A 24,480-nucleotide genomic window follows, 5' to 3' on the forward strand; every position below is an offset into this window, starting at 1 on the left:
AATTGATCCCTTTACCATTATGTAATGGCCTTCTTTGTCTCTTTTGATCTTTGATGGTTTAAAGTCTGTTTCATCAGAGAGTAGGATTGCAACCCCTGCTTTTTTTTGTTTTCCATTTGCTTGGTAGATCTTCCTCCATCCTTTTATTTTGAGCCTATGTGTGTCTCTGCATTTGAGATGGGTCTCCTGAATACAGCAAACTGACGGTCTTGACTCTTTATCCAATTTGGCAGTCTGTGTCTTTTAATTGGACCATTTAGTCCATTTACATTTAAGGTTAATATTGTTATGTGTGAACTGGATCCTGTTATTATGATATTAGTTGATTATTTTGCTCGTTAGTTGATGCAGTTTCTTCCTAGCATTGATGGTCTTTACATTTTGACATGTTTTTGCAATGGCTGATACCTCTTGTTCCTTTCCATGTTTAGCGCTTCCTTCAGGATCTCTTGTAGGGCAGTCCTGGTGGTGAAAAAATCTCTAAGCATTTGCTTGTCTGTAAATGATTTAATTTCTGCTTCACTTATGAAACTTAGTTTGTGTGGATATGAAATTCTGGGTTGAAAATTCTTTTCTTTATGAATGTTGAATATTGGTCCCCACTCTTCTGGCTTGTAGAGTTTCTGCCAAGAGATCTGCTGTTATTCTGATGGGCTTCCATTTGTGTGTAACCCGACCTTTCTCTCTGGTTGCCCTTGACATTTTTTCCTTCATTTCAACTGTGGTGAAACTGACAATTAAGTGTCTTGGAGTTGCTCTTCTCGAGGAGTATCTTTGTGGTGTTCTCTGTATTTCCTGAATTTGAATGTTGGCCTGCCTTACTAGTTTGGGGAAGTTTTCCTGGATGATATCCTGCAGAGTGTTTTCCAACTTGGTTCCATTTTTCCCATCACTTCCAGGCACACTAATGAGATGTAGATTTGGTATTTTCAGATAATCCCATATTTTTTGGAGGCTTTGTTCATTTCTTTTTACTCTTTTTTCTCTAGACTTCTCGCTTCATTTCATTCATTTGAAATTCAATCGCTGATACTCTTTCTTCCAGTTGATAGAGTCGGTTACTGAAGCTTGTGCATTTGTCACGTAGTTCTCGTGTTATGGTTTTCATCTCTGTCAGTTCTTTTAAGGTTTTCTCTGCATTGATTATTCTAGTTATCCATTCATCCATTCTTTTTTCAAGGTTTTTAGTTTCTTTGCACTGGTTACATAGTTCCTCCTTTAGCTCTGAGATGTTTCATCAACTGAAGTCTTCCTCTCTCAACTCGTCAAAGTCATTCTCCGTCCAGCTTTTTCTGTTGCTGTCAATGAGCTGCATTCCTTTGGAGGGGGAGATGTACTCTGATTTTTTGAATTTCCAGCTTTTTCTGCACTGCTTTTCCCCCATCTTTGTGGTTTTATCTGCCTTTGGTCTTTGATGACGGTCACGTACTGATGGAGTTTTAGTGTAGGTGTCCTTTCTGTTTGTTAGTTTTCCTTCTAACAGTCGGGACCCTCAGCTGTAGGTCTGTTGGAGCTTGCTGGAGGTCCATTCCAGACCCTGTTTGCCTGGGTATCAGTAGCCTAGGTTCAGTTGAAAATGCAGTAATCACCTGTCTTCTGTGTTGCTCACGCTGGGAGCTGGAGGCTGGAGCTGTTCCTATTTGGCCATCTTGGGTGCACCCCACACTGTCTCTCTTGGATAAAACATATCTATAGAGATCAGGTAAGTTTTTTGCTTTAATTAGAGTAAAAACCTAAAAACATCTTCAACGCAATGTGAATGCAGAATTATTTTAGTTTTTACGATTTTCCTCAAATCTTTTATAGTTGTTTCACTACAGCCTGATTTGACAACAGTGCTTAAACTTATATTTTATTTGTAGATGTATTATTTAAATTGTATAATTGATATTGTGTGACTACCAGTAATGCTTGCGTGAACATATTTGGAAACAAAACCCAGTTGCTCCTTGTTAAGCGTATAACTCAGCTCGTAGCAACAGAAGTCCATGAGAGTTTTAGAGTAGCCTACTAGCCTGAAGCATTCAGTATGCAGTGGGAATTAATCAATATATGTTACAGACGCAATGAAGAGTTTCAGTTAATGTGGTGAATTGGTTAAGTGGAGGTTGGCTAAAAGAGTTTCTGCTTTATAATATGATGTATTTCTTGCTCTTCAATAAATTGCAAAATAGTAGCAAATTCTATCTGAATTGATTAATTCTACTCTACACTACACACTATCATAATACCTGTAATACTTTATTTCCCTAACATCTAAATCTACTAAACTGTGAACTTCTTGAGGGCAGATGTTGTCCTTAGTAGATGGTTTGGTGAATATATTTTTAAAAACATAGCATGAGAAATGAAAAGGAAAAGGGAGAGAGCAAAGTGTGGGCTGATACAGAACAACAAATTTCAAAAACAATTCTGCAATATTGGTACTATAAAATGTATCACTTAAATGATATCTGATAACTCATAGTCAGTGGTTATTGGAAGGCCAGTAGGGGTTGGAAATAGAAAGCAGGCTAGTTCTCAATATCTGCAAATTCAAAACAATAACAACTTTTGAATGCAAATTTTAGCCCTGTCTATAACGTTTTCATTGAATACATCTGATTCTGTTTTAGAACAATGATAACATGGTATTGTATTAGGCTTTGTTAATACAAATTAAATAGTTAATTCCCATCAGAAACTATTCTGTAATTATTCTGTTTCTTCACTAGATGGTGCTTGTGAGCCAACGAGAAGAAAAAGATTCACGTTTATGGTTTATTCACTTAAGGGGATATGAGAGATTTGTGAATTAAATAGAAAAACACAATGAAAAATTAGAACACTTTAAGACAGACTTTTATAGTTAAGTTAAACTACTTGGAGAAAACCTCATATTACTTTCTGGTAAAAATGTTAAATTCTTGGAAGAAAAAAATACCCATTAAAACTATTACAATCGTCAAATTCTGAATGTTTTGTGGGCTGACTGTACAATCCTAATGAATTAAAAGATTCTCTTTACTCTCCTTAAAATATGACATTAACCTTTGATTGGGAGCAAAATCATTTAAATTTTTACCATGATGAGATTATAGCTTCATTACCTAATGTTATCTTGTGAAATAGGTTGTTGTCTAGATTTCTAATGCTGTCTGATAGGCAATATTCCTTTACTTTTATTCAGGGACAATAAAGAGTAGAGGTTAAAAGGAAAATCTCTGGAGTCATACTACCTGGGTTTAAACCCCAGATCTTTCACTTACTAGCTGTGAAATCTTGGTAGTTCACCTCCCTAACCTTCCTTTCCCTCATCTTACAAAATGCAGTTGTCATAATTTCTACCTCATAAGATTGTTGTGAGTTAATATATGTAAAAGACTTAGAACCATGCTTGGCACATTAGTAGATATTTAAAAAATGTTAGCGATCATGACTTTTTCATGTTTCACTTACAATGAAAACTGATTTATCGCAACTCACAAAACAATCAGTGGAAATACTAATTTAATTTTGTGATTCTTTCTTTCCTTTCTGTTATTCTAGTATTCTAACCTATTACTATTATACCTGTATATATGAAAGTGACTTATATTTTACTAAGGGTATCTTTCATTAGAAGCAATCGTGGACTTTGGGATAGCTTAACTTCTGCATTCCAGGAAGAAATGGGTTTGTTTTCACATTATAATCCCTGGGACTGAGCTACTGCAGTGACCACTAGAAAACCTTTGCCAGTGGAACAACTCCTCCTCCTCCTCCTCCTCTTCTTCTTCTTCTTCTTTCTTCTCCTTCTTCCTTTTTTATTGAGACACAGTCTTGCTCTGTCTTCTAACCTGGAATGCAGCTCACTGTAACCTCAAACTCCTGGGCTCCGGTGATCCTCCTGCGTCAGCCTCCTGAATAGCTAGAACTACAGGCATGTGCCACGATGACAAAATTGGGGTCTGCAGAGGTTAAATAACTTTTCCTTGAAGATGCAGTCATTGAATGGTGGAGCTAATACTGAAACCCAATTCTGCCTGACTCCAGACCCAGCATTTAGTTGTTCTTTGAGACGTCGGTTCAAACAAAAACATTGAGTTGATTCTGGAAGTATAAGCAGTGCCCTAAATGACACATTTCCTAATTGGTCTTTCCTGTTGAGACATTAACTTGTCAACATAGGGTATTATCCTTCATTGGTTCCTTGCATGCCTGGATAAAGAATCAAATTGTCCTTCATAATTTCAAGATGATACCATCACATGTGAGCCTGTGGCTGAGAAAAACCAGCCTCTGACAAGCAGTTCTTTCCACATCTGTATACATGCAGATTGCTCTTTGGTTTGTGGCTCAACCCTTGCTTCTGTATTTTGTTCTGCCAAAGTGTGGTTAGCTGAAGCTCAGTTTGAAGAAAGCTATACTGTCATGGATCCTATATATTCACCAGGGATATATATATATATATTCACCAGGATATATAATGTCCTATATATTCACCTCTGTTCTTGTCCTTAGCCATTTCTAGCTTTGTCACCCATTGGATTGCAGAATCTTCAGATATCTTTTGGCCTCCCAGGATTTATATGGGAGAACTGTTTAGTGTGATATGGTTCATTTTTAATACATGCCTGGTTCATTAGACACAAATTGTATGAATCACTCTTTCAAGACTGGTGACTGAATGAACTGCCGGCTCTTATGGTTGGTTATTGCATCTTGCCATTTACTGTTCTCAGGTCTGGGTTGATTTTTCATGGGACAGGAGATGGTGGCTATGTGTTAGAGTTACAGAGGAGTTTGGTCACTCATCCTTCCTGTTTTATAAACTTAGTTTTGGTTAGATGCTTCACTCCCCTTTCAGGGCCCACCAGTATGTAATTCTTATCTAATCACCCTATGACCAATTGTATATGTAGAAGAATAAGTGGTGGCTGGGATTAGGGGGTGCAGTTAGTGACAAGCAGGTCATGATGTCTTAGCACTCACCACAGCAGAAAGCAGCTGCAGTAAGCTCATCTCCTATGCACAGCATCATTCCTCCTCTTCCTCCCCTCACAACTTTTTCCTTCTCGTTACTTCCTCCTCCTCCTCTTTCTGCATAACATTTATTAACTGTATACTATAAGTTAGGGTTTTACAAGCTCAGAACTATTAATTTTTGGTCCAAAAAGTCTTTGTGTGAAGGACTGTCCTGTGGATGATAGGATATTAGGAACATCCTTGACTTTTACCTACTAGATAACAGTAGCAGCCTCCCCACCTCCCCAGTCATGATAATAAAAAACGTCTCCAGATGTTACTAAAAGTCCCTTGGGGGCAAAATTACTCCCTAGTTGAGAATCACTGGTCTAAGGGAATTATATGATTTAATCTTCATAATAAATCTATGAAATAAGTAGAATCACTTACTATTTCCAATTTTACCGGTAGATAAATGGAGGTATATAATGTTTAGGAATTTGTTCAGGATAATACAAAGAGTAATTTCTGGAGCAGAGATAATAGTGCAAATCTAACTTCAGAACTGGATATTTTACCTATATGCCATACTCACTATTACTATATGGATGCTGGGTTCTCTGATTTATCTAGGAACTGTATCTTCTGATAAACTACTGTTCAAATTGAAATTATTTCATTCCAGACTTTAACTAGTTTGAATCACTAAATAGATGGCATTTTAGAAAATGATTCTACATCTTTGCAATTCCTTTGGTGTAGATTAACTTTGCTCCCTCTCTCCATCTAGGGAAAGCAAATTAATCCTTACAGTCTGAGAAATATTGTCACCTCTTCTATGATACTAGACCTGGCCACCACTCATATATCTACCCATTCCCATTCCAACAAGATGCCACAGTATTTTGTATTTATAGGTAGAACATGGATATAAAAGTAAGTGAGCTTGAAAAACACATACTTTATCAGGGTAGAGATTTTGAAATTTACTTTGAAGAGACTAAATAGGTCCCTGGTTTAAAAGATGCATCCTCTTCATCCTACTTAGATCTTGACCTCTGTACCTGGTCACACATCTGTATGGACACACTGTAGTGTCTAGATAGTAGTAGTAACGTGAACATCCTCCATCCCTCACTTGCACTGAACTGTGGTACTCTGTGCCTGGCCACACTGCCTTGGAAAGGTCTTCCTCTTCCTGCTTGGGCTTTTGTGTTTCATGGCTCATCTCCTATACCCCTTATTCATCTTCTATAGACCACTCTGTGGTTGGACTCCTCATGTCAGACTATCCTATTGCATGAATATTCTTCTCACTATATTTGGACTCTGATAGCCCATGCTGAATTTCTCTCCCACATTGATCCCCTCTTTACCCTGCTTGGACTGTGATTTTTATTCTGGGCCACTCTTCTCTATGGATGCCCTCCTCATCCCACTCCGCCTCCCCTCAATAAAGCTCTAACTCTTCATGCTGTATATAAGAGACAATAGTTCAGGGGAGAGGTTGGGAAAGAAGAGCGTGAAAGTATAGATGGAATTTATATATTTGAGCTCACCTAGGAGAGAGCAGAAGAGGTCTTAGTACTTCTATGTTTATAGTTTTAGAAGATAAGGAAAAAACAGCAAAGGAGACTGAATAAACAGCCCCGGAGGTAGAAAAAGAACTGAGAGAGTGGTGCCTCATAAGCCAAGGGAGGGAAACATTTTAAGAAGAAAATGTTATTGACTCAGTAGAGACAAAAATTCGTGATGATGGAAGAGAGTAGGAGTAACGGCAGAAGCAATATCCTTAACTAAATGAGAGCAGATGGCAACCATCCGCAAGTGGAGGAGTCGGCCCCCAGTAGGATCTTGGGTGGTTCACCATTTTTAACTGGCAGGATGGCAGGGCATATAGAGTGGCAGTTGTGGTGGGGAAAACAGGGTGTGGAAGTTACTCTTCTGAAGGGTTCTACTTTTTGGTGAACTTGGAACTAAGGCCAGAGCTGAAGGCAGAAGAGGTGTTTGTAGTTTGAAGTGAGATGTGTGAAATAGATTTTTGAGTGTAGGACAATAGGGAAGTGATAATTGCTAGGCAGTATCAAGAGTATTTTTTTATTTTAATTTTTTTTAGCTTACTAGAAATAAGTGTAAAGTGAGATCTGCTGCATGGTGGTTTGCTATTCTCCAACAACATTGAGGATTTTATGAAAGGAACAAGAAAATTGAGAGCATATGGAAAAGAGTGAATTTAATGATGGGTCTTGGAATTGAAGTTGGGTAATGAAGGAAAAGAAGACAGGAGTAGGGTGAGAGACAGTGTAAAAGTGGTAGGGTCAGTAGATTGGAGGTCCTGTATTGGTAAAAGAATTGTTGAAAGGGCATTGGACGGGGTGCATTAGAATCATATGAGATGTTGATTGGAGAAGGGAATGCTAGAAAATTAAGATAATGGAGGTGTTGCAATGATTGGTTATGCTATTCCTCTTGCTTGGAAAGTCTCCTCAATACTTTTCATTTGGTAGTGCTTACTTGACCTTTTGGATTTAGCCTCTCTTGTCCTCTCTTACTTTGGTTTACATGCTGTTTTTATATTCTTCTAGTACTCTTAGTGTGTACATTTATCATAGCAACTTTCACAGTTTCTTGTAAAATTTTAATTTACTTGTTTGTTTTCCTAGCTTATTTATTTATTTTTTGTTTTGTTTTGAGACACAGGCTTTCGTCTAAGGGGACTATGGATTATGAGACTCATTTTGTTTATCTTCCTTCTTTGTGGATCTTCCTAGCTCAGACATATTTGAAACTTACCTCCTTGGGTGTCTGTCCTTAGGATAATCAGGACTTACCTTTTTTATCCAGGACTTGCCTTTGCTTGATGAGGAGACTAGCTTATTTCTCACTCATCTGACCCTGAAGCAAGATGTCAGAGCTTATCAAAGATCTGGGTTTCTTGATTTCAAGTCCCATGTCTCTCTCATTGTGCTGTTTATTATTGCTGCTTCAAGTAAGTTTAATATGATACGTAGAGGTAAAGACATCTTGAGTTTATGCAGAACCTTTAAACAAAAGTCTTATTTTAAGTTTTACTAAATCTCACAACTCTGTGAAGTACGAAGAGATAGAAATGGACATTCCCATTCTACAAGTGAAGAGATGATTGCACAAAATATTTGAGCTACCAACTCAAGGACGTACAATAAGAGTTCATATTATGTTAAAATTAGTCTCTTCTTTGGCTGTTAGTACTATGTCTTACACATAGGATTTACTCAATAAATGTTTCTTTTAGATAATGATATTTAATGATGATGAGAAGCCAAATAAAAGGATTTTTAGTTCTAAGTTTTTTATTGATGCTTAATATTTGTAGATATTTGTGGGGTATAAGTGATATTTTGTTAATACATATAGAATACACATGCATGGAATGTGTAACAATCAAATCAGTGTATTTAGGATATTCATCACCTCAAGTATTTATCATTTCTATGTGTTGGGAATATTTCAAGTCCTCTCTTCTAGCTATTTTTAATTTTAATTTTTATGGGTAAGTATATATTTTGTGGAGCATATGAGAAGTTTTGATATAGACAGTGGCTGCTTATGGGGGAACCCATTCTAGGGATCATGCAAATGCGTGGCATATCCACTACTGTGGGTGATGGTGTTGTTCTCAGTGGCTTTCACTTTGGACCTGGTGGCAGCAGCCAGAAGTGGTGGAAGCTGTGGATGGCAGATATCAAAGGAGCTTTAGGGATGGGGAGATGAGGGGATGGTTGGGCCTCAGAACAGATGAAATCTGGGCTCTCAATATGGCGCTTTGCTGTAGCTGCTTAGGTCTTGGGCAGTGTGAAGGACCCAGCATGAACTCCCTCTCTGTAGCGATACCTTTGTGTGTTTCCAGGCAGCTCCCTATGTTAGTCTCAGTCAATGAAGATCGAAGGACTGTCTTATGGTGAGGATTATAGGAGTCCACAGAATGTAAACCGCTGGGATCTTTCCCTTACCCTTTCCCTGCACTAGGGAGCCTCTCTGGGCTCCCAGCTGTTCCTAGGACAGCAGCCTGCCTTGCTTCCCTCTCCTTCCTTGCTTTAGGTGGTTCCCGTCACTTCTCTGTTAATTCTAGTGTTCTCTCTTAGAAATCTATTCGAAGTATTCTACTCACTACTTTGGTTCTTCTCTGTGGAAGATGCGAGTGCCAGATCCCTCTATTCAGTCATCTTGAAGCTCCTCCCACCCTAATCAGTTCTGTTATTTTATAGTTATTTTTTCAATGATGTCTGTGTCTGTGATTACTATTATCATGAAAAAGAATTTGCTACTTGTCTAAATTTAAAAGTTATTTCCAAATTCTTGACAATATTAATTTTATTAAGTCGAAATGCTGTGAAAGTATAGGTATTCATATATATATTTTCTATATATATGAATACATTCAAAAATATATGAATATATAGTTTTCAATATATTTTCATATATTTTATGAATATATTTCAATATATATATTTCAATATATTCATACATTAAAAAACATATATGAATAAATTGGGCCTATATATACTCTAAATAGTGGAATAAATTAGGCTTATATATACTCTAAGTAGTGGAATAAAAATATAAATAGTGGAATAATTGGGCTTATATATACTTTAAATAGTGGAATAAAAATATAAAGCCAACACAACAGCACCAAATTAATTTGTTCTAAGTGAAGTGGGAAGTTTACTTAGATTAAAAGTTGGATAAATAGAAAAACATACCCAGAATATTTTGGAAAAAATATAATACTGGTTTTGTGACTTTGAAGTGCCTAGAAATACTAGGCTACTAAGTGAGGCTGCTAAAATACTGCTCATGAAAGATTCTCAGGGGATTTGCATTGAATTTATGGATCAGAATATTTAACACAATTACAATGTTAGTCTGTGAATAAATGAGTGGTGATACATTCTTCAGATTTGATTTAAAAACAAAACAAAGCAAGAGCTAACAACTTTGAAGAATTTATATTTGATATCAATTGACTTATTCATTCATCAAAGATTGATTGCTTATGTATGGCAGGATGTAGGTTAAGGCACTGGGGATACAGAGATGAATGAGATATAGCCTTTACTAACTTAGAGCTTGTATTTTTATTCTTTGATAGATAATATGCTTAAGAGCTTATGCATTAATTATAATGCAGAATCCTTAATACAAATGAATGATAAAGACTAATGGTTAAGAGGAAGAGTTTGAGAATCTGACTGACTGACCTGTTATACCAATTCGTCTATGTACTAGCTATGTGAACTCCAGGAAGAATTGAGCTCTTTAAGTCTCAGTTTCCATGTTATACAGTGGAAATAGTAGTAGTATCCTCTTTTTAGGGTTATCAGGATAATACTAGTTAATGCATTTTAGGCATTTATTAATACATGTTGAATGCTCTATATATATTAGCTATTTTTATTATTACTACAAACTTCTACAAAGTGTTTTCAGAATACAAAAGGAACAACTAACTGAAGACATAGCTACACTGTTAGCTTGTTCCATAAATGGTAAGTTTGCAAAACAATAAGTAAAAGCCTATCTAAATTATTACACATCATAAGTGACCATGTTAATAAATTGAAAAAGTTACATTATGTAAAAATGGCAGTGTAGAATTGGGATATACAATAACTAAGGAGAATCAATTATGTACATGACACAAAGGAAAAGGTATATGTACTTTAGAGTTGAGATAATGGATTAGCACATGGGCATAGGCCAAAGGAATTGCACACCAGTCTGGGCAGGCATTGATGGGAAGAAATCAAAGTCATGTGGCAAAGGAACTGATGGAAATTTCATGAAATGGTAGTAGGAAATAGAGAATTGCAATTTACACTGAACAACTGATTGTTCTCTTCACTCAAGGCATTTTCAATAATGTAATTTTGCCTTTTGTTTGTAGAGTTAGATACCCATTTCTTTTTTTTTCTATTTTTATTGTACTTTAAGTTCTAGGGTACATGTGCCCAACGTGCAGGTTTGTTACATGTGTATACATGTGCCGTGTTGGTGTGCTGCACCCATCAACTTGTCAGCACCCATCAACCCATCATTTACAACAGGTATAACTCCCAATGCCATCCCTCCTACCTCCCCCGTCTCCACAATAGGCCCCAGTGTGTGATATTCCCCTTCCCATGTTCAACATGTGGTGTTTGGTGTCTGTTCTTCTGATAGTTTGCTGAGAATGACGGTTTCCAGCTGCATCCATGTCCCTACAAAGGACATGAACTCATCCTTTTTTATGGCTGCATGGTATTCCATGGTGTATATGTGCCACATTTTCTTAATCCAGTCCGTCGTGGATGGACATTTGGGTTGATTCCAAGTCTTTGCTATTGTGAATAGTGCCGCAGTAAACATATGTGTGCATGTATCTTCATAGCAGCATGATTTATAATCCTTTGGGTATATACCCAGTAATGGGATGACTGGATCATATGGTATTTCTAGTTCTAGATCCTTGAGGAATCGCCACACTATTTTCCACAATGGTTGAAACAGTTTACCATCCCACCAACAGTGTAAAAGTGATCCTATTTCTGCACATCCTCTCCAGCACCTGTTGTTTCCTGACTTTTTAATGATCACCATTCTAACTGGTGTGAGATGGTATCTCATTGTGGTTTTGATTTGCATTTCTCTGATGGCCAGCGATGATGAGCATTTTCTCATGTGTCTGTTGGCTATATGAATGTCTTCTTTTGAGAAATGTCTGTTCATATCCTTTGCCCACTTTTTGATGGGGTTGTTTGTTTTTTTCTTGTAAATTTGTTCGAGTTCTTTGTAGGTTCTGGATATTAGCCCTTTGTCAGATGAGTAGATTGCAAAAATGTTCTCCCATTCTGTAGGTTGCCTGTTCACTCTGATGGTAGTTTCTTTTGCTGTGCAGAAGCTCTTTAGTTTAATTAGATCCCATTTGTCAATTTTGGCTTTTGTTGTCGTTGCTTTTGGTGTTTTAGAAATGAAGTCCTTGCCAATGCTTATGTCCTGAATGGTATTACCTAGGTTTTCTTCTAGGGTTTTTATGGTTTTAGGTCTAATATTTAAGTCTCTAATCCATCTTGAATTAATTTTCATATAAGGAATAAGGAAAGGATCCAGTTTCAGCTTTCAACTTATGGCTAGCCAGTTTTCCCAGCACCAGTTATTAAATAGGGAATCTTTTCCCCGTTTCTTGTTTTTGTCAGGTTTGTCAAAGATCAGATGGCTGTAGATGTGTGGTATTATTTCTGAGGGCTCTGTTCTGTTCCATTGGTCTATATCTCTGTTTTGGTACCAGTACCATGCTGTTTTGGTTACTGTAGCCTTGCAGTATGGTTTGAAGTCAGGTAGCATGATGCCTCCAGCTTTGTTCTTTTGGCTTAGGATTGTCTTAGCAATGCGGGCTCTTTTTTGGTTCCATATGAACTTTAAAGCAATTTTTTTCCAATTCTGTGAAGAAAGTTATTAGTAGCTTGATGGGGGTGGCATTGAATCTCTAAATTACCTTGGGCAGTATGGCCATTTTCACAATATTGATTCTTCCTATCCTTGAGCATGGTATGTTCTTCCATTTGTTTGTGTTCTCTTTTATTTCACTGAGCAGTGGTTTGTAGTTCTCCTTGAAGAGGTCCTTTACATCCTTTGTAAGTTGGATTCCTAGGTATTTTATTCTCTTTGAAGCTATTGTGAATGGGATTTCATTCATGATTTGGCTCTCTGTTTGTCTGTTTCTGGTGTATAAGGATTATTGTGATTTTTGAACATTAATTTTGTATCCTGAGACTTTGCTTAAGTTTCTTATCAGCCTAAGGAGATTTTGGACTGAGATGATGGGGTTTTCTAAGTACACAATCATGTCATCTGCAAACAGGGACAATTTGACTTCTTCTTTTCCTAACTGAATACCCTTTATTTCTTTCTCTTACCTGACTGCCCTAGCCAGAACTTCCAACACTATGTTGAATAGGAGTGGTGAGAGAGGGCATCCCTGTCTTGTGCCAGTTTTCAAAGGGAATTCTTCCAGTTTTTGCCCTTTCAGTATGATACTGGCTGTAGGTTTGTCATAAATAGCTTTTATTATTTTGAGATATGTTCCATCAATACCGAATTTATTGAGAGTTTTTAGCATGAAGGGCTGTTGAATTTTGTCAAAGGCCTTTTCTGCATCTATTGAGATGATCATGTGGTTTTTGACTTTGGTTCTGTTTATATACTGGATTATGTGTATTGAACTGCATATGTTGAACCAGCCTTGCATCCCAGGGATGAAGCCCACTCGATCATGGTGGATAAACTTTTTGATGTACTGCTGGATTCAGTTTGCCAGTATTTTATTGAGGATTTTTGCATCGATGTTCATCAAGGATATTGGTCTAAAATTCTCTTTTTTTGTTGTGTCTCTGTCAGGCTTTGGTATCATGATGATATTGCCCTTGTAAAATGAGTTAGGGAGGATTCCCTCTTTTTCTATTGATTGGAATAGTTTCAGAATGAATGGTACCAGCTCCTCCTTGTACCTCTGGTAGAATTCGGCTGTGAATCCATCTGTTCCTGGAGTTTTTTTTGGTTGGTAGGCTACTAATTATTGCCTCAATTTCAGAGCCTGCTATTGGTCTATTCCGGGATTCAACTTCTTCCTGGTTTAGTCTTGGGAGAGTATAAGTGTCCAGGAAATTATCCATTTCTTCTAGGTTTTCTTGCTTATTTGCATAGAGGTGTTTATAGTATTCTCTGGTGGTAGTTTGTATTTCCGTGGGGTCAGTGGTGATATCCCCTTTATCATTTTTTATTGCATCTATTTGATTCTTCTCTCTTTTCTTCTTTATTAGTCTTGCTAGCGGTCTATCCGTTTTGTTGATCTTTTCAAAAAACCAGCTCCTGGATTCATTGATTTTTTTGAGGATTTTTCGTGTCTCTATCTCCTTCAGTTCTGCTCTGATCTTAGTTATTACTTGCCTTCTGCTAGCTTTTGAATGTGTTCGCTCTTGTTTCTCTAGTTCTTTTAATTGTGATGTTAGAGTGTCAATTTTAGATCTTTCCAGCTTTCTCTTGTGGGCATTTAGTGCTATAACTTTCCCCCTCCACACTGCTTTAAATGTGTCCCAGAGATTCTGGTATGTTGTATCTTTGTTCTCACTGGTTTTAAAGAACATCTTTATTTCTGCCTTCATTTCGTTATGTACTCAGTAGTCATTCAGGAGCAGGTTGTTCAGTTTCCATGTGTTTGAGCGGTTTTGACTGAGTTTCTTAGTCCTGATTTCTAGTTTGATTGCACTGTTGTCTGAGAGACAGTTTGTTATAATTTCTGTTCTTGTACATTTGTTGAGGAGTGCTTTACTTCCAACTATGTGGTCAATTTTGGAATAAGTGTGATGTGGTGCTGAGAAGTATATATATTCTGTTGATTTAGGGTAGAGAGTTCTTTAGATGTCTATTAGGTCTGCTTGGTGCAGAGTAGAGTTCAATTCCTGGATATCCTTGTTAACTTTCTGTGTCGTTGATCTGTCTTTTTCTTTTTTGATTTTTATTTATGTATTTTTTTTTATTATACTTTAAGTTCTAAGGTACATGTGCACTACATGCAGGTTTGTTACATATGCATACATATGCCATGTTGGTGTGCTGCACCCATCAACTTGTCAGCACACTTCAATTTGTCATTTACATCGGGTATAACTCCCAGCACCATCCCTCCCCACTACTCCCTCCCCACAATAGGCCCCGTTGCATGATGTTCGCATTCCCGTGTCCAAGTGATCTCAATGTTCAATTCCCACCTATGAGTGAGAACATGCGGTGCTTGGCTTTCTGTTCTTGCGATAGTTTTCTGAGAATGACGGTTTTCAGCTGCATCCATGTCCCTACAAAGGACATGAACTCATCCTTTTTTATGGCTGCATAGTATTCCATGGTGTATATGTGCCACATTTTCTTAATCCAGTCTGTCACTGATGGACATTTGGGTTGATTCTGAGGCTTTGCTATTGTGAATAGTGTCACAATAAACATACGTGTGCATGTGTCTTTATAGCAGCATGATTTATAATCCTTGGGTTATATACTCAGTAATGGCATGGCTGGGTCATATGGTACTTCTAGTTCTAGATCCTTGAGGAATTGCCATACTGTTTTCCATAATGGTTGAACTAGTTTACAATCCCACCAACAGTGTAAAAGTGATCCTATTTCTGCACATCCTCTCCAGCACCTGTTGTTTCCTGACTTTTGAATGATCGCCATTCTAACTGGTGTGAGATGGTATCTCATTGTGGTTTTGATTTGCATTTCTCTGATGGCCAGCGATGATGAGCATTTTTTCATGTGTCTGTTGGCTGTATGAATGTCTTCTTTTGAGAAATGTCTGTTCATATCCTTTGCCCACCTTTTGATGGGGTTGTTTGTTTTTTTCTTGTAAATTTGTTTGAGTTCTTTGTAGTTTCTGGATATTAGCCCTTTGTCAGATGAGTAGATTGCAGAAATTTTCTTCCATTCTGAAGGTTGGCTGTTCACTCTAATGGTAGTTTCTTTTGCTGTGCAGAAGCTCTTTAGTTTAATTAGATCCCATTTGTCAATTTTGGCTTTTGTTGCCGTTCCTTTTGGTGTTTTAGACATGAAGTCCTTGCCCATGTCTATATCCTGAATGGTATTCCCTAACTTTCCTCTAGGGTTTTTATGGTTTTAGGTCTAATATTTAAGTCTCTAATCCATCTTGAATTTATTTTCGTATAAGGAGTAAGGAGAGAATCCAGATTCAGCTTTCTACTTATGGCTGGTCAATTTTCCCAGCACCATTTAAAAAAGAGGGAATACTTTCCCCATTTCTTGTTTTTGTCAGGTTTGTCAAAGATCTGATGGCTGTAGATGTGTGGTATTATTTCTGAGGGCTCTGTTGTTTTGGTTACTGTAGCCTTGTAGTATAGTTTGAAGTCAGATAGCATGATGCCTCCAGCTTTGTTCTTTTGGTTTTGGATTATCTTGGCAATGTGGGATCTTTTTTGGTTACATATGAACTTCAAAGCAGTTTTTTCCAATTCTCTGAAGAAGTCATTGGTAGCTTGGTGGGGATGGCATTGAATCTCTAAATTATGTTGGACAGTATGGCCATTTTCATAATATGCATTATTCCTATCCATGAGCATGGTATGTTCTTCCATTTGTTTGTGTCCTCTTTTATTTCACTGAGCAGTGGTTTGTAGTTTTCCTTGAAGAGGTCCTTTACATCCCTTGTAGGTTGGATTCCTAGGTATTTTATTCTCTTGGAAGCTATTGTGAATGGGAGTTCATTCATGATTTGGCTCTGTGTTTGTCTGTTACTGGTGTATAAGAATGCTTGTGATTTTTGAACATTAATTTTGTATCCTGAGTCTTTGCTGAAGTTGCTTATCAGCTTAAGGAGATTTTGGGCTGAGACGATGGGGTTTTCTTAATATACAATCATGTCATCTGCAAACAGGGACCATTTGACTTCTTTTCCTAACTGAATACCCTTTATTTCTTTCTCTTACCTGATTGCCCTAGCCAGAACTTCCAACACTATGTTGAATAGGAGTGGTGAGAGAGGGCATCCCTGTCTTGTGCCAGTTTTCAAAGGGAATGCTTCCAGTTTTTACCCATTCAGTATGATATTGGCTGTGGGTTTGTCATAAATAGCTCTTATTATTTTGAGATACGTTCCATCAATACCGAATTTATTGAGAGTATTTATTGAATTCCTGTATATCCTTGTTAATTTTCTGTCTCATTGATCTGTGTAATATAGACAGTGGGGTGTTAAAGTCTCCCATTATTACTGTATGGGAGTCTAAGTCTCTTTGTAAGTCTCTGAGGACTGAGGACTAGCTTTATAAATTCGGGTGCTCCTGTACTGGGTGCATATATATTTATGATAGTTAGCTCTTCCTGATGAATTGATCCCTTTACCATTATATAATGGCCTTCTTTGTCTCTTTTGATCTTTGATGGTTTAAAGTCTGTTTTATCAGAGACTAGGATTGCAACCCCTGCTTTTTTTTGTTCTCCATTTGCTTGGTAGATCTTCCTCCATCCCTTTATTTTGAGCCTATGTGTGTCTTTGTATTTGAGATGGGTCTCCTGAATACAGCAGACTGATGGGTCTTTACTCTTTATCCAATTTGCTAGTCTGTGTCTTTTAATTGGAGCATTTATTCCATTTACATTTAAGGTTAATATTGTTATGTGTGAAGTTGTTCCTGTCATTGTGATATTAGCTGGTTACTTTGCTTGCTACTTGATGCAGTTTCTTCCTAGCATCGATGGTCTTTACATTTTGGCATGTTTTTGCAAAGGCTGGTACCGGTTGTTCCTTTCCATGTTTAGTGCTTCCTTCAGGGTCTCTTGTAGGGCCGTCCTGGTGGTGACAAAATCTCTAAGCATTTGCTTGTCTGTAAAGGATTGTATTTCTCCTTCACTTTTGAAACTTAGTTTGTCTGGATGTGAAATTCTGGGTTGAAAATTCTTTTCTTTAAGAATGTTGAATGTTGGCCCCCACTCTCTTCTGGCTTGTAGAGTTTCTGCCGAGAGATCTGCTGTTAGTCTGATGGGCTTCCCTTTGTGGGTAACCCGACCTTTCTCTCTGGCTGCCCTTAAGATTTTTTCCTTCATTTCAACTTTGGTGAATCTGGCAATTATGTGTCTTGGAGTTGCTCTTCTCCAGGAGTATCTTTGTGGCGTTCTCTATATTTTCTGAATTTGAATGTTGGCCTGCCTTACTAGGTTGGGGAAGTTCTCCTGGATAATATCCTGCAAAGTGTTTTCCAACTTCGTTCCATTTTCCCCCTCACTTCCAGGCACACCAATCAGACGTAGATATGGTCTTTTCACATAATCCCATATTTCTTGGAGGCTTTGTTCATTTCTTTTTCCTCTTTTTCCCCTAGACTTCTCTTCTCACTTCATTTCATTCATTTGATCTTCAATCATTGAGACTCTTTCTTCCAGTTGATCAAGTCATTTACTGAACCTTGTGCGTTTGTCACATAATTCTCGCTTCATGGTTTTCATCTCTGTCAGTTCATTTATGGCCTTCTCTGCATTGATTATTCTGGTTTTCCATTCTTCCATTTTTTTTCCAAGATATTTAATTTCTTCGCACTGGCTACATAGTTCCTCCTTAGCTCTGAGAAGTTTGATCGACTGAAGCCTTCTTCTCTCAACTCGTCAAAGTCATTCTCCATCCAGCTTTGATCATTGTTGGTGATGAGTTGCGTTCCTTTGGAGGGGGAAATGTGCTCTGATTTTTTGAATTTCCTGCTTTTCTGCCCTGCTTTTTCCCCATCTTTGTCGTTTTATTTGTGTTTGGTCTTTGATCATGGTGATGTACTGATGTGGTTTTGGTGTTTGTCCTTTCTGTTTGTTAATTTTCCTTCTAACAGTAGGGATGCTCAGCTGTAGGTCTGTTGGAATTTGCTTGAAGTCCACTCCAGACCCTGTTTGCCTGGGTATCAGCAACGGAGGCTGCAGAAGATAGAATATTGCTGAACAGCGAGTGTTGCTGTCTGATTCTTGCTCTGGAAACTTCATCTCAGGGGTGTGCCCAGCTGTGTGCGGTGTGAGATCATGGTCGGCACCTAGTGGGGGATATCTCCCAGTTAGGTTACTCAAGGGTCACAGACCCGCTTGAACATGCAGTCTGTCCGTTCTCAGATCTCAACCTCTCTGCTGGGAGACCCACTTCTCTTTTCAAAGCTGTCAGACAAGGTCATTTACATCTGCAGAGGTTTCTGCTGCTTTTTGTTTAGCTATGCCCTGTCCCCAGAGGTGGAGTCTACAGAGGCAGGCAGATCTCCTTGAGCTGCGGTTAGCTCCACCCAGTTCGAGATTCCCAGTGGCTTTTTTTTTTACCTACTTAAGCCTCAGCAATGGTTGGTGCTGCTTCCCCAGCCTTGCTGCTGCCTTGCAGTTAGATCTCAGACTACTGTGCTAGCAATGAGGGAGTCTCCGTGGGCGTGGGATCCTCCAGGCCAGGTGTGGGATATAATCTCCCGCTGTGCCGTTTGCAAAGACCCTTGGTAAAACACAGTATTAGGGTGCGAGTTACCTGGTTTTCCAAGTGTTGTGCATCTCAGTTTCCCTTGGCTAGGAAAAGGGATTCCCTTCCACCTTGCACTTCCCAGGTTAGGCAATGCCTTGCCCTGCTTCAGCTCTTGCTGTTTGGGCTGCACCAGCTGACCAGCACCAATTATCCAGCACTCCCCAGTGAGATGAACCAGGTACCTCAGTTGAAAATGCAGAAATCACCTGTCTTCTGTGTCACCTGTGCTGGGAGCTGGAGGCTGGAGCTGTTTCTATTCAGCCATCTTGCTCAGGATCTAGATACCCATTTCTACTGCATCAAGGAGACACGTATTCAGCATTGATAAATTATTTATAAAGTGCTCATGTTTTGTTATGCAAAGTAAATAGTCTTAAAACGGTTTGATGAATTTCTTTTTAGTTTTCTAGCAAAGTAGTTTTAGATCTTCTTATCTTAATTGAATAGAACATTTCATCACTCTAATTCATGTAATGGTTACTATTTTTTAGTACTTATATGTTTTACTAAGCACCTGTATGTATGTGTAAAATTTTCTTTATTTTTACAAAAGTCCTATTAAATAGGCGTTTTCATATCCACTTGACAAATGAGGGAATGAAACATGGAGAAGTTTCACAGTCTGCCCATGGGAAATACACCTGATCAAGACATAAAAGTAGGATTTAAATGCAGGTTTATCTGACTCCCAAATCTGTGTGCTTTCTGATTCTTCAGTATTTTTTCAGAAGTTGATTTTTTTATCATTTATAATGGCATCGTTGTGTTCTTATAGCTGATCTTTGTGTCGCACTATTTTTTTTCCCATATTCATTTTTCAACAGCACCAAACTTTTTTTTTTTTAAAGTGATTTAAGTTGTTTGGGGATCATTTGATAGTGTTGGTGTTGCTGTTTGCACATCCAGCTCAGTAGGCCTGAAGCATCAGAGGACTGCAAAGTCTTCACATGCCTTTTCTGTGTGTTTGCCCATAGGAAAAGCAGTGGTGTCTGAAAGGGGCACTACATCTAGTTTATGAATCTTGGAAATGTTTCATTTTAAAATTGGCTTTGACGTTTAATGTTGTCATTGTATTGGAACATCTGCATTAAAGGTACTGATAAACACAGTTCTCATCTGACAAAAATAAACACAATATTACCTTAAACCAGGCTAGCCCACACATTGAATAGTTTTATGATGTCAGGAGCCTGTGGAACCAACTCATGCACATGGTCTATAATTTTTGGGTCTTATTCAATCCTTTATTTCCTTGGCCTGGAGGCAATTGGGAGATACAGTGAATAAGGAGAATGGAAGATGAACAGAGCATCATGTAAACATGTCAAATATATGGAATATGTGCTTCTTAGACATAACAGGGAAGATTGGTTAGCACAAGTTCTGGATAACATTCCTGACAATTGAAAATGTCACATCTGAACTCAACCAAGAATTTAAAGAATCTTTTTATTATGGATTTTTTTTAAATACCCATGAAAGTATAGTTAGTATACTTAACTCCAATATATCCATTACGCAGTTTCAACAATTGTCAACAATTGTCAATTTTATTTAACCTCTTCCTCAATCCCTTGACTTGCTTCCCTTTCCCCCAGCAATTTTATCTGTAAATTACTCATTTATAGATAAAACAATATTATTTTATCTATGAATACTTCAGTAGATATTGCTAACAGATAAGGGCTAAAAATGCAACCACGATACTATTGTTATACCTAACAAAAATAACACCAATTCCTTAATATCTCTTAAAATGTAAGGCTTTTAAAAAATTTCCCAATTTTCTCAGAAATGTCTTTTCCAGTTGGTTTGTTAGAAGTGGGGTTTAAGTAAAGACCACATTTATATTTAGTCGATATGTCTGTTTACTTCAGTTTGTAACGGGTTCTCTTCCCCTCATCTCCCTTTTTCTTGATGCCATTACTTTGTTGAAGAAGTCAGGTTGCTGGTGTCATCATTTAACATTCCTCACTCTGGATCTGGCTGATGACTTCTTCATGGTGTTATCTAGTTTGTTCCTTTATCCCTCATACTTCCTGTAAAGTTGTTGCATTAGAGATCTAGAGACATAATTATATTCAAGTTCTAGAATATAAGAACTATAGAAAATTATATTCAAATTCTAGAATATAGGATCTAGAGACTTAATTACATTCAAGTCCAGTTTTTTTGAAACTAGTTCATAGGAAGCTCTGAGCTCTGTGTACTTATTCATTACATTATGAGGTATGTGATGTCAAGTTGTCTTGCTCTTAATGATGTTAATGTTGATTAGTTGATCCAACTGTTTTCTGTTTGATTCCCATTTTAAAGATTCCTGGGCTGGGCACCATGGCTCATGACTGCAATCCCAGCAGTTTGGGAGGCCAAGGCAGGTGGATCAGTTTTCAGGAGTTTGAGACCGGCCTGACCAACATGGTGAAACCCCGTTTCTATTAAATGCAAAAAAAAAAAAAAAAAAAAAAAAAATTAGCCAGGCATGGTGGCATGTGCCTGTAATGCCAACTTCTTGGGAGGCTGAGGCAGGAGAATCACTTGAACCCAGGAGGCAGCAGTTGCAGTGAGCCGAGATTGCACCACTGCACTCCAGCCTGGGCAACAGAGTGAAACTCCATCTCAAAAAAAAAAAAAAAGATTCCCCACAACCTTTCATCTGATGGCTTTAGCAGCCTTTAATGATGATGGCATAGTTCTATTATTCCTACGTTAGTGTAGGAATTATTTTCCTCATTAACAGCTTGGTTACTCTCAAGTAGAGTTTGTGGAAAAAAACAAGATAAATAATTCTTTCCCTGTACTGTTAGTTTATTATTTCAGAACAATGAATTGGAGACCTAGAAAATAAATGATGACCAAGTAGGTAATTGTTATTTTTTTCTGTACTTATAAATTTATGGATCTTTATATATTGATATGTATGTATGTTTTATGCTCAAAATTTCTTTGCTCTGTGAGTTCTCTTCAGCCAGTGAGTCAATTTGAGTTGGTTTCTATGTTCTTCTAGCATGACCCTGGTAGTTTCTGACAGTTTTCTTGATTTCTGGGATGATAGGTTCTCAGAGTCTTCTTGTACATTACTTGTCCAACTCAAAAATGATGTTTAGAGATCTGTGTGTTCCTTCTCAAAAGAAGACATTTATGCAGCCAACAGACACATGAAAAAATGCTCATCATCACTGGCCATCAGAGAAATGCAAATCAAAACCACAATGAGATACCGTCTCACACCAGTTAGAATGGCGATCATTAAAAAGTCAGGAAACAACAGGTGCTGGAGAGGATATGAAGAAATAGGAACACTTTTACCCTGTTGGTGACACTGTAAACTAGTTCAACCATTGTGGAATACAATGTGGTGATTCCTCAAGGATCTAGAACTAGAAATACCACATGGCCCAGCCATCCCATTACTGGGTATAAACCCAAAGGATTATAAATCATGCTGCTACAAAGACACATGCACACGTATGTTTATTGTGGCACTATTCACAATAGCAAAGACTTGGAACCAAATCAAATGCCCATCCATGACAGACTGGATTAAGAAAATGTGGCACATATACACCATGGAATACTATGCAGCCATAAAAAAGGATGAGTTTGTGTCCTTTGTAGGGACATGGATGCAGCTGGAAACCATCATTCTCAGCAAACTATCGCAAGAACAGAAAACCAAACACCGCATGTTCTCACTCATAGGTGGGAATTGAACAATGATATCACTTGGACACAGGAAGGGAAACATCACACAATGGGACCTGTTGTGGGGTGGGGGGAGTGAGGAGGGATAGCATTAGGAGATATACCTAATGTAAATGACAAGTTAATGGGTGCAGCACACCAACACGGCACATGTATACATATGTAACAAACCTGCATATCATGCACATGTACCCCAGAACGTAAAGTATAATAAAAAAATGGAAAAACACACACTCACACACATACACACAAAAGTAAACAAAAGAACACCTAGTTCATCTTCAACTAAGCACTTTAAAGTGTGGCTTCACTAATCTTTCTGTAGGACTGTACTGTTTCAATGTAAATATAGAGTTTAATATTTATTTCTTTACATTTTCACTTTGTTGACACTGATTCTAGTCAAACAAAATTTACTGAATTCTGGCGAAAAAAAGGTATCTGCATGTTTGATGTGCTTATTGCCACTGAGTTGTTATTACTCCCAAGTTTTTCAGTGGTCAGAGCTACTTAATAAACATTTGATTTTAGAAAGTGAAAAGTAGGGGGGGCGGAGCAAGATGGCCGAATAGAAACAGCTCCAGTCTCCAACTCCCAGCGCGAGCGACACAGAAGACCGGTGATTTCTGCATTTTCAACTGAGGTACTGGGTTCATCTCACTAGGGAGTGCCGGACAATTTGTGCTGGTCAGCTGCTGCAGCCCGACCAGCGAGAGCTGAAGCAGGGCCAGGGATCGCCTCACCTGGGAAGCGCAAGGGGGAAGGGAATCCCTTTTCCTAGCCAGGGGAACTGAGACACACAACACCTGGAAAATCGGGTAACTCCCACCCCAATACTGCGCTTTAAGCAAACGGGCACACCAGGAGATTATATCCCACACCTGGCCGGGAGGGTCCCACGCCCACGGAGCCTCCCTCATTGTTAGCACAGAAGTCTGTGATGTACCGGCAAGGCAGCAGCGAGGCTGGGGGAGGGGCGCCCGCCATTGCTGAGGCTTAAGTAGGTAAACAAAGCTGCTGGGAAGCTCGAACTGGGTGGAGCTCACAGCAGCTCAAGGAAACCTGCCTGTCTCTGTAGACTCCACCTCTGGGGACATGGCACAGTAAACAATAACAAACGCAGCAGAAACCTCTGCAGACGCAAACTACTCTGTCTGACAGCTTTGAAGAGAGCAGTGGATCTCCCAACACAGAGATTGAGATCTGAGAACGGACAGACTGCCTGCTCAAGTGGGTCTCTGACCCCTGAGTAGCCTACCTGGGAGACATCTCCCACTAGGGGCAGTCTGACACCCCACACCTCACAGGGTGGAGTACCCCCCTGAGAGGAAGCTTCCAAAGCAAGAATGAGACAGGTACACTTGCTGTTCAGCAATATTCTATCTTCTGCAGCCTCTGCTGCTGATACCCAGGCAAACAGGGTCTGGAGTGGACCTCAAGCAATCTCCAACAGATGTACAACTGAGGGTCCTGACTGTTAGAAGGAAAACTAATAAACAGGAAGGACACCTACACCAAAACCCCATCAGTACGTCACCATCATCAAAGACCAGAGGCAGATAAAACCACAAAGATGGGGAAAAAGCAGGGCAGAAAAGCTGGAAATTCAAAAAATAAGAGCACATCTCCCCCAGAAAAGGAGCGGAGCTCATCGCCAGCAACTGATCAAAGCTGGACGGAGAATGACTTTGACGAGATGAGAGAAGAAGGCTTCAGTCCATCAAACTTCTGAGAGCTAAAGGAGGAATTACGTACCCAGTGCAAAGAAACTAAAAATCTTGAAAAAA

Source organism: Theropithecus gelada, chromosome 6 (genome assembly GCF_003255815.1).
Source record: "Theropithecus gelada isolate Dixy chromosome 6, Tgel_1.0, whole genome shotgun sequence".
NCBI classification, from domain to species: Eukaryota; Metazoa; Chordata; class Mammalia; order Primates; family Cercopithecidae; genus Theropithecus; species Theropithecus gelada.